The sequence below is a fragment of the Callithrix jacchus genome, chromosome 3, assembly GCF_049354715.1.
Source record: "Callithrix jacchus isolate 240 chromosome 3, calJac240_pri, whole genome shotgun sequence".
In the NCBI taxonomy this organism is placed as follows: Eukaryota; Metazoa; Chordata; class Mammalia; order Primates; family Cebidae; genus Callithrix; species Callithrix jacchus.
The window spans coordinates 59,125,015-59,136,327 of NC_133504.1; the positions used below are offsets into that span (position 1 = coordinate 59,125,015).

Consider the following 11,313-nt stretch of genomic DNA (forward strand, 5'->3'; position numbering starts at 1 on the left):
ATCTCCTTCAGTTCTGCTCTGATCTTAGTTATTTCTTGTTTTCTGCTAGGTTTTGAGTTTTTTTGATCTTGCTCCTCTAGCTCTTTCAATTTTGACAATAGGGTGCCCATTTTGGATCTCTCCACTCTTCTCATTTGGGCACTTATTGCTATATATTTTCCTCTAAAGACTGATTTAAATGTGTCCCAGAGATTCTGATATGTTGTGTCTTCATTCTTGTTGGTTTCGAAGAACTTCTTTATTTCTGCCTTCATTTCATTGTTTATCCAGTCGACATTCAAGAGCCGGTTGTTCAGTTTCCATGAAGCTGTGTGGTTCTGAGTTAGTTTCTGAATTCTGAGTTCTAATTTGATTGCAGTATCGTCTGACTGTTTGTGCATGGTACTGGTACAAAAACAGAGATATGGACCAATGGAACAGAACAGAGGCATCAGAGGCAACACAACATATCTACTAGAATACAATCTTTGATAAACCTGATAAAAACAAGCAATGGGGAAAGGATTCCCTATTTAATAAATGGTGTTGGGAAAACTGGGTAGCCATGTGCAGAAAGCAGAAACTGGACCCCTTTCTGACACCTTATATTAAAATTAACTCCAGATGGATTAAAGACTTAAACATAAGACCTGGCACCATAAGAACCCTAGAAGAAAATCTAGGCAAAACCAATCAGGACATAGGAGTAGGCAATGACTTCATGACCAAAACACCAAAAGCATTGGCAACAAAAGCCAAAATAGACAAATGGGACCCAATCAAACTCCACAGCTTCTGCATGGCAAAAGAAACAGTCATTAGAGTGAATCAGCAACCAACAGAATGGGAAAACATTTTTGAAGTTTACCCATCTGACAAAGGACTGATATCCAGAATTTACAAAGAACTCAAACAGATTTACAAGAAAAAAAAAAAAAACAAGCCCATTCAAAAATGGGCAAAGGATATGAACAGACACTTTACAAAAGAAGACATACATGAGGCCAACAAACATATGAAAAAATGCTCATCATCACTGGTCATTAGAGTGATGCAAATCAAAACTACATTGAGATACCATCTCATGCCAGTTAGAATGGCGATCATTAAAAAAACTGGAGACAGCAGATGCTGGAGAGAATGTGGAGAAATAGAAACACTTTTACACTGCTGGTGGGAGTGTAAATTAGTTCGACCATTGTGGAAGACAGTGAGGCGATTCCTCAAGGACCTAGAAATAGAAATTCCATTTGACCCAGCAATCCCATTACTGAGTATATATCCAAAGGATTATATATCATTCTAATATAAGGACACATGCACACGAATGTTCATTGCAGCACTGTTTACAATAGCAAAGACCTGGAACCAACCCAAATGCCCATCGGTGTTAGACTGGACAGGGAAAATGTGGCACATATACACCATGGAATATTATGCAGCAATCAAAAATGGTGAGTTCGTGTCCTTTGTAGGGACATGGATGAATCTGGAGAACATCATTCTCAGCAAACTGACACAAGAACAGAAAATGAAATACCACATGTTCTCACTCATAGGTGGGTGATGAACAATGAGAACACATGGACACAGGGAGGGGAGTACTACACACTGGGATCTATTGGGGGGAATAGGGAAGGGACAGCGGCGGGTGCAGAGTTGGGGAGAGATAGCATGGGGAGAAATGCCAGATATAGGTGAAGGGAAGGAAGGGAAGGAAGGCATAGGTACACACTGCCACATGTGTACCTATGCAACTATCTTGTATGTTCTGCACATGTACCCCAAAACCTAAAATGCAATTAAAAAAAAAAGAGTAGCCAAATAAAATTGACATAAGTCGCAGGACTGTTTATTTTTTTCTTTAACTGAAATTAAGCTTTCCCTGAGCTTTTTGTGCACTTGTTCAAGTTATCATGGACCAGGCTCTGCCTTTCTTCTCTGACATCCTTAGTGCATTAATTGCTTCTACAGAAAGGTTGGCCATAGCTTTAAGCATAATTCTTATACAGAGTAATTGTAAGGGTGGAAGGAAGATCAAGAAAAAATATTGGGGTTTCTTGTGTATGTGTGTGCACTCATGTTTTAACAGAGAATCAAGTATTCTCAGATTCCACCCTTCCCCCCAAAGTAGACTTCCCATGACATTTCATTGCCTAAATAGAGTTATACATGTGATCTTCAACTAACTGTTGAGAAAGGGGAATGTCATTCCCATGCTTGGCCTGCAAATTTGGACTCTCACTCTAAGGCTGAAAAAACCCTCACATTATCTGCCCAAATTGTTGTCTGAATAATAATAACTGTGATTGAGCATCTACTCTAGGCTCTATTAGAAGCACTGCACATGTCCTTACACATTTAATTATCAACTCTATGATATCATGACTAGTATTGCCCCAATTTTCCAGTTTAAGATAATACCAGAATTTGTAAACCAAGCAAGAAAGAAAAAAACAGCTGCCATGCAGATGGCCAACAGTGTCTTCATCACTGATGGACTATGAAATAGAGGAAGTACATTATATTTATCAAATAAATTAACTTAATGATTTTCAAAAAAGAAATTAAGAACAATGAAATAACTATTTTGGAAGAACGGTAGAGGGGAAGAAGAGGGAGAGAGGAGATAAATAACTTTATAGTTGAGCTATATACTCATTTTTTAGATTCAAAAGTCTATAGAAAATGGTATAAATTGACTAAGAATTATTTGTAAGAGAATACATTTTTAGATAAAATTAGGTTTCAGGAAAAGGATTTAAGAGAGTTCAGAGTGTTTTTTTTCTACAAGAAGCAGTACAAAATATAAAAATAAATAGGGAAAAGATAGTTGATTTTTATGTCAAATAAGTATGTCCCATTTTTTAAAAAATCGAATGTGCATGCATTATTTGATAAAAACTTAGAACATTTTGTTCACTTCTTCACTAGGCCTTCCGTTAAGATAGAAGAATAACTGTCATTCTAATAGGTCTTTTATTTCATACTCAGATATATTATAAAAAAATCTATCAATTTCGAAATCCATTCCTTCCCATTTTAGTTTTTTTGAAGCATTTAGCAGTACCTCAGAAATTGACATGCCACATTTACATTATAATTCAGTGAGAACTTCACTATGAGTTGACTTTGAAATAGACCCTATTATGTTCCCAAATACTGATTCTCAAGCTAACTGCGATGTTGGGAGTGAAACAGTTGCCTTTATTGTTCTCTTGCTTTTTCATTTTCTGGCACCCTCACTCTAGGTCTTTCTCTTTACACACACACACACACACACACACACACACATATGCATTTTCCTAAGTGATATAATTCTTTAATTTAATAGGTCTTTCAATTTTCTGAAGTATTTTTTAAACATGACTTGGAAATTGAACAGGTCATTGGAGCTCCCATGTAGTACTTACTCATGCCTCTGCATTTAACGCTGCACAGCCATCTTCTAATGTTTTCAACAAAGTCACACCAGCCCATGGGTTTCATCACATCAGAGTACTTTTAAAGAAACATACTTGTGAAACAAAACGTTCACTGAGACTTGAAGGTGTTTCTAAATTGGCATCAAGTACTGACCCCTGATGACCAAGAAGCCTCAGATGCCTCAGGTTTAAAAATGTCTTCAAACAATCGGAACCAGACAACACTCAAGGCTTTATGAAAGGACAGAACTAACTGGCCCAACCACAGACAGCCACAGTCACAATTGCCTTAGAAGTAGAACTCCAATGTCGAGGCAACACATCAGGGTCTTCCAAAAGAGGCATAGGAACTCCTCATGGTAGAACCAACACGGAGATCATTGATGCTTAGACTGTATTAGCCAAGACAGTGACAATCAATAGAAGGGTCTATCAATGGGCAGCGGAGTTAAGAGCATTGTCATTACTGCCCCATCTCCCTCCTATTTTACTACATCAATGTAGAAGGGGAAGAATTATTGTAAGACCAGCCCAGGAATCAAAGACCTCTGCTCTAAGTGCCAGAGTGGAAAGAAGAGTAAATAGCAGAACACGCTGGCTTGTCCAAATCTGGACGGTACTTTCCAGAGGTAGGAGAGTAGGGAAGGGAAAGGATGTACTTCAGTTTAAACTACCCTCACACTTAGTAAGTAAAATAATGATTATTTAATGAAGTACTTCAGAAACTGTGGGCTACATTACAATATAGTGCACTAGCATTTAATGATATACTGTTGATAATTTCTCTAGACACAAATTGATAAAGATAAGTTCAGTGGTTCAAATTTTTCCTGAAATTGAGATGTCAAAAGAAATACTATATTTTAAGCTGCCATTACCAAAAGTTGGGCATACTCCTAAAATACAGTTTGATATTTACATAGGCAATAAAATTTCCCTTAAGCCCCTGACCCTAAAGGAATTTACCAAAGGATTATTTTTGTAAATAACACACAAACGTACAAAAGCAAAACCCAACACGGAGTTAGGCTGCTTTGCCAAAAATGGAACGGAGGAAGAAACTGAAAAATGGAGCCATGAAGGGGGAAAAATGAGAGAATAAATAGAGGATAAATTGATAGATACATGGATTTAAGTGAAAAAAATTAAGTTTTCGGATAGCCTGCATATTTACTTATTTATTTTGGTTTATCAGGACAAAATTCCAATCAACAAATTTGACACCCATATTTCTGATATCCATAGTTGTGACTGTCTCTAAAATTACAAGTTTCTTTATCCCTTAACTTCAATTGTGAATATGAGTAGTCCTTAGCCTTCCACTAATGTCCGATTAAACTGTACTTATCAACCCTCAAATGGTAAAGCAATTGTTTCTTATCCCAGAGTATTTTCTGTTCGATCATATAAGCACATTTTATATACAGTAACTGCAGTTACAGTTACAGTTGTAATTGTAGCATATGATTCTATGGGTCCAAATCTCAGAAGTAGTGTTGAAAACATTCAGTCTAGCTATGCATATGGTCAAAACCTAAAGAAGCTAAAACTTATTTTTGAAGAAAATGGAACAAGAATATAATAATCCATTATTTACCAGACATATGTATTATATGAAGCAGCTATTTTTTCACAAAACATTTCACTTTTACCAATGCTATCTTCTTAATTCAGTTCATCTGTGTATTTTAGCAGTGCCTGAAAACTTGCTTTATTTCATCAGTGTTTCACAGATTCTTTGTTAAATTTAGCTAAATTCATGGCATGTTTCTGAAAATAAAACTTTACAAGAATCGAGTTTTATGGTTGTTGAGTTTTTTTCCACTGGGAAAAATAATCAATTGTTTAACTTAACAGAAACTATAATGGCAAAATCGATACGTTCTGTCATTTAAATAATTGAAAAAGAAGACAAAGTTAACAGCTCAAAGTTCAACCAAGCTTTGGTGTGTTTCCCTTTAAAGCCACATTTTTTACCCTTATTGATAAATAATGTGCTCTACATGTAAAAGCTATATGACCCATTTCCATGCCTCACTTGATTCAAGCGCTCCACTCCTTAATTAGGCATCTGTGAGATAATGAAACTTTGCTTTCCTGCATGTAATATTTGTCTCTTTACATATGTTACTTGAATCATAACTTATTTCTCATTAGAGATTAATTTGATACATAAAATGTCAAGAAGGGAGACTCAACATTTACATTTTATTAATTGTTAGGGTCAATATGATATTCTTACTACATGAGGCCACATATTTTATACAAAGCCACATATTTTTAAATACAGTAATGGAACTAAAACTCCCAATAATTTTGAAAACAGGAAGTACTGCATTAACAGCATCACATGACATCATGAAGGTGGTTTCCATAACTTTATTTTATATGTTATCATTTTTAGATAGACCAATTGACAGTTATGATTGTTGTTTGCTTTGTCTATAAATATGGGTATACATGGCCAGAATTTCTGTATTCTTTGAAGTAAAAGGACATTTTCTCCATTAGAAAATTCCCCATATACAAAAATGTCTATTGACACTCAGTCATTGGCTTTGCAAAAACTAAAAAGTTGTTCAAGGGAAACTATCACATGAGAAGTGTAGATTTTTGAACCATGACAAGGTCTTGGGTGTCAAGGTAGTCACTGAAGGACAACGAGCCAAACTGAAAGTAACAATCAAGACTTTATTGACTTACTGTAGTGAGAGTGAGGCACCAGCTCCCTAGGCTTCCTCTTTTTTTTTTTTCATATTCAGGTAAGGGTCTAATGACAGGCTGGGCAGGCAAAGGGAACTGTCTAACTGCCTAGCAGCCACACACAAGAGGCTCCTGACTTTTTATAAACCCAAGAGTTTCCAGAGCGAGAAAGGGAGATCAATAAATGTAAAAAGTACTGAGTCAGAATGGAGAAAAGTGGCTTTGTTGGAATCCTCTACTAAGAGGATCTTGGCAGAGGCTCCTAAAGAGTATCTCAGCTGAGACCCCATAATAAAGAAAGAGGCTTCCAAATGGAGGTGCCTGGGCTAGGGATACTCATGGGAATACTCAATCCAAGGTACCTTGAACTCTTGACTGCAACCCTCTACAGAAAACAGTAATGACTGGCTATGCACCAAGTCTGGTGTGGGCAAGGAAGTTTTCCCCAGAAGCCTACCTGTAAAGTCCTGTGATTGCCTCTGAATCACAGAGGGGATTCTGGCCTGGAGCCACAGTCTTCAAACTAATAGTGTCAGATTGAACGAATGCATTCTAGAGTTCTGAAGACTCTCATAAATAGCATAGCATAAATTATTTTTACAATTTTCCATCATTCAAACTACTTATTCATTCAAAGTTTCTACTTTACAAAAAAGTCTCATTTTATATATTGTTGAATTTGGTATGAGCAGATTAAAGCAAATATAACTGTTATTTCAGTGTCCATAGAATGCCTGACCTTAGATACTATAGCATATGACATTTACAATGGAGATGAAATACTATCTCCACCCATGAATGACTGTTTCCTTGGGTTAGAATTTATGCAGCAATTGTTAGAGTTTATCTGAAAGAAAAGTAGTATTTTTTAAAGAGGAATAATGGTGAAGCAAAAAGCATGAGCTATAACAATGCAGTTATATAGCAGCTATAATGAGAAAAGCAGAATTATTTTTGCACTAAAAGTCTTTGAAACTAATAGTTACATAGTTATTTATTAAAGTGAACTGTACATGAAATGCAATAAATATAACAATTTTACTGCAATAATTTTCTCTTCATTATAGAAATGTTTCTGACAATATTGAAAAGCAATGCAAAAGAAAAATCAGTGTTGTTTATTTTTAAAGAATCATTTGAAAAGTAATGGATAGAGAAGTTGAACTACCTTGAAATGCAAAAAATTATTTCCTTACCAAGAAATCAAAGCATTTAATTAAATACTTTTCCTATTTTAATTTTAAGTTAGGCCGTTTTTTTAAGCAAAAAGTTATATAGAATAGTAAGAACAAAATATGAACAGGAAAATTAACTTAATATTTGCATATGTTATAAATACTCACTCCACACATACACACAAACCCGAATCCTTGAAGGGTATTATTTATCTGTTTTTAATGAAGCAATATGTTTGCTTTACATTTTCATCTGTTTTAAATTACAGTTTTCCTATGACTTATTCAAAGAAATGAACAGAACCTTAGCAAAGTATTGAAAGTAAGTGTCACAAAAATACACGTGTGAAACATATGACATGAGAGGACATGGTCTATACACTATGTATTGTTGGTGAAGCCACATGACTCAGTGAGAGGATCTGGAAACTAAATATATATAATTTCTAATTCCAAGCTATCACTGGGTTGCCACCATCATGATAGTTAAAGTCACTAACTTAATGAGACTATCTTTAGTAGTATAATAACAAATATAAATGACTTAAAAATTATGTAGGAATGTTTAGATAAACTTTCAAAGTAATTACAGATTTGGCAGAAAACTGAGCCATGAAAACAATATATTTTTCTTAATTAGAGCTGAAAAAAACAACTTATTACACACAGAACAATATAAACAGCATTCAAGTATGCATGGACTGTCACAGATTGTATTTCTTTTTATTTCTCTTCTCAAAATAATTTGGTGGTATAATGTAAAATCTTCCACATTCCTATCTTTAAATTAGTTCCTTCACACTTTGTTGATGCAATAGTGTTGTTACTTTAGTCCATGAATTCAGCAAAGGTACATATCACAAACAAGTGTAACAACAATTTAGTGAGATACAGAATGAATAATATTCTTTCAAATGTATTTGCCTGCATGATAATCTGAATTACATTGAACACATTGATAACATCAAAGTTGCTGCTATTCAATAGAACTAAATAGATATCATCTTATCAAACACAATATGGATTCTCAAAACAAAGATTTCCTTTAGCGCAAAGTAAATCATATTCTTGTCCTGATTTCTGTATGTTTGCACTTAAACATTGACCATATTAAAATGAAACTGACAGTGCTATAACAATTTTTGGCTAGCACATTTTTGCTTTCCTCAATAAGCAAGTAACATAGCAAATTACATGGGTCTTTTCATTGCTAAGTCCAAGACAATTTCTCTTTGGTGCAAAATTACCTTTGATATTTGAATTGAGAACTCAATATAAGTAAGCATAGAGTTCCAAAAATAATTGATAATGCCAAAGTCAATTAGATTATTTTCAGCTCCTTTTTTGCAGTTTAATCAAATTTGTGAAACTTTATAGCTTTGCAGAGTCATAGTATGTCACAAACTACTTTAAAATAAGAATACAGGTCAGAGTCAGAACTATTATCTAGAAACTAAAACTGTATTTTAGCTGTTTTGTTGTGAATATATTTCTGTTTTATCTGTTGTAGTCTTTAGCATAATGAAAAGCTATGTGCTAGAGTACAGAAATGCTTTCTTGCAAGAATAAAACAAAAAGGAATCAATAGTCAAATGATAATATTATTATGGCATTATGTCTTTGACTTTCCTGGACATTTTTACCTTGGCCTAAAAGTACATATAAACTACAAGTTATTCTGGGAAAGCAAGCTTACAACTTATATAGTACATATAAACTGTAAGTTCTCCAATTTAGTGGATCAGGTGACATGTATATATGTGTACATCTGGTAGAGTTATGGCCAGTCTTCTTACCTAATCTTGACATAGAATCTCAGGCTCAAAAATCGATTCAAAGTATTCTTGGCTTTGGTAACATGGTGGAATAGAGAGAGTGACGCTATCCCCTGAACCAATCTTCAGAAATGTACACTGTGTTAGAAATGGAGGATAAAGTTTAAGAAACACTTTCACAAGGACGAAAAGGAAATCTACAAGCAAAGGAAATAACATTAGAACTTAAATGCAGATTATAAGAGGATGAATTGGCATGGAGGTCTTAATTATACCTGAGCAATGATTTAGTACTGGAAATTTCAGGTAGAGCTGCAAGTCTCAGAGACTGCATTCATGTTAACAGCACACACAGAGGAAGTCTGCTTAAATTGCACATAGGGACAATGAGGAAGCCAGTATGTCCTCCTGGATCCCGAGTGGGGAAACATATCTTGAGAAGTCAGAACAATGGTTCTGTGTCTACTGGGTTTCTGGTTCAGTTTTCATCAACCAAATGGTTCTGAAAACCCTACACTGAGAAAGTAAAAGAGGTATTGGCCCAGAAGGCAGTGGTAGGTACAGGATACTAGGAAGAAGCAAATGTAAAATCTCTCTGGCCACACAGGATCCTTACTGGCAAAGCCCTAGGAAAGCCAAGCTTACAATCTAAGTTTGCAAAACCCTCTAAAGAATATGTCCTATAAGAGACAGTCAAACAAGATTAATAGAACGTCAAAATTTTAAGTAATAAAGCAAACTGGTAAACTTTATGAAGATTTCTACTCAAAATTACTAAAACAATATAAAGATGAACCTATAAGAAATAAAAAAAGACAAATAAATACATAACTATAAGGGATTAAGAATATTTGAAAGAGAACTAAGTATACATTTAGAAATAAAAAAATGGCAATTGAAATTACAAATCTGATTGATAAGTTAACTGATTAGAAACTGGTGAATAGGAAATTAGTGACCTGGAAGATAAATAATAGCTACAGTTTATTGAGTGCTTACTAAATATACATCTAAGTGTTGTACAATACTTGTGATACTATTATTTTAAATTGTTGCTTGTTGTTATTGTTACTGTGTTAATTCATATGTTCTGGCTTCCTTTTTGTTAGTGATAAGTTGACTGACTCTGTAGTCTTAGCTGTCAAACACTCTGCTCTATTGCCTTTGAAGAAATTATATATAATTCATCATGGAATATCAATTAGAGGGATAATACAAAAAGATTAGGAGATGTGGAGGATGAAATTAAAAAGTCATCACCATTTCTTCCTTTACCCTCTTTTTTTTTTTTTTTAAATAACCAGAGGAAAGCGTGAACACAGTCACCCACTACCATAAATAATGGGGTGGAGTTTCCCACATTTGGGGAAGTCGCAGGGGTCAGCACATCCGGAGTGCAATGGATAAGCCTCACCCTGGGAAAACAAACTTTGTGATCATGGTATCTCCCCTGCCAGGTAAGTACTGACCCTCTTGTAAGATGCACACATTTCTATGTTTCTAGCTTCTTCAGTGGCTGCCACATCTCCATCTCTCATGCTTATTCTTCCTCATTTCTCTGACCTCTGAACACCGGACTACACAGGGCTCAGTCTGTGAGTTACATCTCTCCTCTCTGGGTTACTCATTAACGTGATGATCTCATTCAGCCTTCAGCTTTAAATATGCTCTCCACACTAAGAATTCCCCACTTGTATCCTATATACATATATATCTTATGTACAATTGTCCAATTATTGCTGCAAAATAATATGTCCAAAACAGGGTGATTTCCTAGTCCCCAAGTCTGTCCTCACAGTGTTGTTCATCTTAGTCTCTTCTAGTTTATTTTCTTTATCTCAAACACCACATCTAACTCATCCAAAAAAATCCTGTTGGCTCAGTGGTCTAACCACTACTGACCATCTACTGCACTAAGCAAATGTAGTCCAAGCTATCATTATTATTCTCCTGGATTATTGCAGTAACCTCCTCAGTTGATGCCCCGCTTCTGTCCAGATTCCCTTCAGTCCATTCTGAATGCTGAAGCCTATCTAATTCTAGATAAATGTAAGTGAGGTGATGTGACATCTTTGACAAAGCTCTCTAATGGCTTCCTAACTCACCCAGAGAAGTGAGAAAGTCCTTACAATGACTTATAAAGTCATTCATAATCTGACTACCACGGGCTTTCTGAAAACACAGAGGGCCTGTGGCAGTGGTGACCAGATTATGAATGATCTAGCAAGTCATTAATTTTCCACTCACGATTATACT

The 11,313-nt window shown here is 35.2% G+C and overlaps 1 non-coding gene across 1 annotated transcript; it reads right to left on the bottom strand.

The window, feature by feature from the left end:
- Nucleotides 1-10,358: 10,358 nt before the first annotated feature.
- On the bottom strand, nucleotides 10,359-10,522 carry LOC118152653 (U1 spliceosomal RNA). Its single transcript, XR_004741383.2, has one exon. It is a non-coding gene; the product is annotated as a U1 spliceosomal RNA (small nuclear RNA).
- Between the last annotated feature and the right edge of the window lie 791 nt (nucleotides 10,523-11,313).